Below are 4,215 nucleotides of genomic sequence, written 5' to 3' on the forward strand. Positions count from 1 at the left end.
TTTAGAGAGGCAAAGCTACAAAGTCTTGTTCTTTTCTGCAAGTATTCTCCTGAGAACAAGCTCTTTACCTCAGTTCAGTGCTGTACCAGCTGAAGGCTTTAGCCTTTGAGGCTAAAGAAATTGCTCAGAGACAGGCTGAACTGAATAACATTTAATTGTGCATTTACCGTTTCTTCCACTCAAAAATTATGGTCTGCACCCTGCCTGATGTCAGCACCAGACTATACAAAACTACTTTTGCAGATGTGATGTTTACCATAGGAAGAGGTTACATGAAGGAAAAGGTCTGTAAGCTACAGCTCCTACTTTTGCCACCGTGAAAATGAATCTTATAAACTGACAATAATCTGGCCCTGGCTGGTTGGCTCAGCAATAGAGCATCAGCCTGGTGTCTGGAAGTCCTGGGTTCAATTCCTGGCCAGGGCACACAGGAGAAGCGCCCATGTGCTTCTCCACCCCTCACCCTCTCCTTCCTCTGTCTCTCTCTTCTCCTCCCACTGCCAAGGCTCCATTGGAGCTAAGTTGGCCCGGGCCCTGAGGATGGCTACATGGCCTCCACCTCAGGTGCTAGAATGGCTCCGGTTGCAATGGAGCAATGCCCCAGATGGGCCGAGCATCACCCCCTGGTGGGCATGCTGGGTGGATCCCGGTTGGGTGCATGTGGGAAGTCTGTCTGTCTGTCTCCCCACTTCTCACTTCAGAAAAATACAAAAGAAAAAAAAAGAGTAAACTGACAATAATCTGGAGGATGATTATCCAATCTGAGGATAATCCAAGCTTTCATACTGCTCACTTTTGGCATTTTAATAATTTTATAAGTCTTTGCAGAGGTTATGCATTGGCCCCTCAAAAAATGAAATTCAAATAAATACATTCTGCCATTTATTAGTGCTTTACAGAGGTCTTTAACGGAGGTCATTTCTTGAGTTCTCCTTTGCTCCATTTATGAATAGAGACATGACTCTTATCACTAAAAGTCAGATGTAACAATTTTACATTTGACTTCCCCTTAGTTGCTGGAAATGGTTTTAGGACCAAGCATTAAAGCAGGTGAGCTATCAACAACAAAATATAATTACTAAGTAGTTTAAAATTGATGGCCTTAGTGTGTATATGATTATATAGAGTGTAGCACCAATTTTGCTGTAATCTCTCCCTCCTTCTCTGTCTGTATGACTATGTGTCTGTCCTTCATTCTGTCCTGGTCTTTTGAAAGTTTCCCAGAATCCTACAGAGATATGAACTGAATTCAGGCAACAACCAGAGTGAATTTAGAAGTAGCATCTGCCATGGTTGAGCCTCTAGATAAGAACATAGTCCAGCTGACACACTGATTGCATCTTTGTGAGACCCTGAGCAGAGGATCCTCAACCAAATAGCGCCTAGACTCTTGGCCTACAGAAACTGTGAGATAATACAATGTACATTATTTGAAGCTGGACAAAAAACAAAATGGCTTCAGTATCCTCTCCTTCTAACACTTATTTTAAAAAAATAGCTTATGTAAAGTCTCTAGCACTGGTGTGGCACCTAGCAGGTACTAAATGAACATTAGTCCACCTTCACAGTATACTTGTATCCCTCCCCCCAAACCTACCATCTAATCTACTCTTCATATCTACCTCTTCTAATAAATGTCCTTAATGCTAGAACAGCTAGAAGAGTCTACAACCAGGGCCACTATGTGCTTATCTCCAATTCTTCAGAAACTTGCTTGACTTAAATATCATCCCTTGAGAACAGATTCTTTGCTTTATGAAGTATCATGAAGTAATATAATGAATTAATTTGCATTAATGTGAGAACAGTAAAATCCTAGAAGCTGGCAGAAAGGGTGTTAGTACCTCTCAATGGCAGTTAACATGCCTAGTGGATAAGCATTTCTTTAAACATGGGAAAAAGAGAACTGAAAGAACGTGGTTTAATTAAAACCACCAAGATTTCAAGATTTATGTATAACAATGTCTTAGAAATTAAATATATATTTCCTTATAAATTCAATAATACTTGAGACTCAAAGAGAATATATATATATATATATATATATATATATATATATATATCAAAGTAAGCCTCCCTGTTCTCAGTAATTGTTTATAAGATTATTCAGATAAAATCATCTTTTGAAAATAGGGATAGAAATGGATAGAATTGTTTTAACCACTTTAAAAGCATCAAATTACCTTAAGTCTAAATTTTGGGTGAAAGAGTAAAGATACTACTGGAGCACCAAAGCCACTTTTTCCCAGAGGGCTTCTGCCTATACTAAACTACACAACTGGTTCAGAGGGGACAGAAATCAAGGCCCAGTGTCAGTCAAGCATAGGAAGTCTTAGAGGCTCACATATTAAACTGTGATCACAAAGGTTTACACATTCACATCCAAAAATCAACCCCTAGTTTCCAAGACTAGAAGTCTTCCTTAGCAGAGAAAAAGTGAACAGGTAAATAATCCACAAGACATTTTGCCAGAGACAAGCCCTCAAAAGGATTTGCAGCTGAATTAGCCAAGGAACCAGGTTTGAGATCATCTCTGTTAATGTGTCTGAGTAACTGGAAAATCAAGCCCAAGGCATCCCTGGAAGAGGGTACATCCATTATAGGCTTCAAAGAACCATACGAATAATTGCTTAAGGTCAGAGAACCATAAGCAGTCAAAGATGACAAGGGACACAGAAAACAAAACAACAGTAACTTTAAAAAACCATAAAAATGAACAGCAGAAACAGATGTGCACAGTTTCCAATACTGTAATTGTCAGAAATAGATACTGAAATAGCAATGTTTAAAGAAATACATAACAAACTTAAAAATATCACAAGGAATAGGATACTAAGTGATAGAGTAGGTAAAAAAAGAGCTTTTAAAAATAAAAATATATATATATATATATATAATTTTGAAATTTAAAACTCAATGAATGTATTTAGCAGCTGATTGGACAGAACAGAAGAAAAAAATCTGAACTGATAAATATGTCAGAAGAAATTAAAGACATTTCTCTCTTCTCTTTTTTTGATCAAATATATTTAGATCTTCTCACTGTGTTTTTATATCTCATTCTTTTTATTTTTTTATTCTTTTCTCTTTGTATGTTATTGTCTTTAGCTATAACAAGAGACACCAAAGAAATACAAAGCATTGTAAGGAAATATTACAAACAACTACATGTCAACAAACTGGACAATATGGATGAAATGGATAAATTCCTAGAAACATACAATCTTCCAAAACTGAATCAGGAAGAAAAGAATCTGAATGAACAAATTACAGCCAGTGAGACTGAAGCATTAACCAAAATAAATTCCAACAGACAAAAAGTCCTGGCCTGAATGGCTTTACAGGTGAATTTTACCAAATATTCAAAGAAGAATTAACACCTATCCTTCTTAAACTATTCCAAAAATTTTAAGAGAAGGAAAGACTCCCAAGATCATTTTACAAGGCCAGCATTATCTTAACTTCAAAATTAGATAAACACACTACAAAGAGAGAAAATTATAGGCCAATATCCTTGGTGAACATAGATGCTAAAATCCTCAACAAAATATTAGCAAACTGGATCCAGCAATACATTAAGAAGGTGATTACACCATGATCAAGTGGGATTTATTCCAGGAATGCAAGGATGGTGCAATGCCCACAAACCAATGAACATGATACACAACATAAATAAAATAAAGGCTAAAAATCACATGATCATATCAATACATACCAAAAAAGCATGTGATAAAATCCAGAACCCATTTATGTTAAGAACTCTCAGCAAAGTAGGAATAGAGGGAACTTACCTCAATGTAATAAAGGCCATATATGACAACCCACCCCCAAAATCATACTCAATGGGCAAAAATTACAAGCATTTCCCTAAGATTGGGAAAAAGACAGGGATATCTGCTTTCACTACACTTATTCAATATAGTACTGAAAGTCCTAGCCAGCACAATCAGATAAGAAGAAGAAATAAAAGGCATCCAAATTGAAAAGAAAAAGTAAAACTGTCATTATTTGCAGATGACATGATACTCTATATAAGAGAACCCTAAAGATCCCACTAAAAAACTACTAGAACTGTTAAATGAATTCAGTAAAGTAGCTGGATACAAAATATATATTCAGAAATAAGTTGCATTTTTATACATCAATAATGAATTATCAGAAAGGGAAACCAAGAAAATAATCCCATTCACAATTGCTTCAAAGAGAATAAAATAC

Source organism: Saccopteryx bilineata, chromosome X (assembly GCF_036850765.1).
Source record: "Saccopteryx bilineata isolate mSacBil1 chromosome X, mSacBil1_pri_phased_curated, whole genome shotgun sequence".
Classification (NCBI taxonomy): Eukaryota; Metazoa; Chordata; class Mammalia; order Chiroptera; family Emballonuridae; genus Saccopteryx; species Saccopteryx bilineata.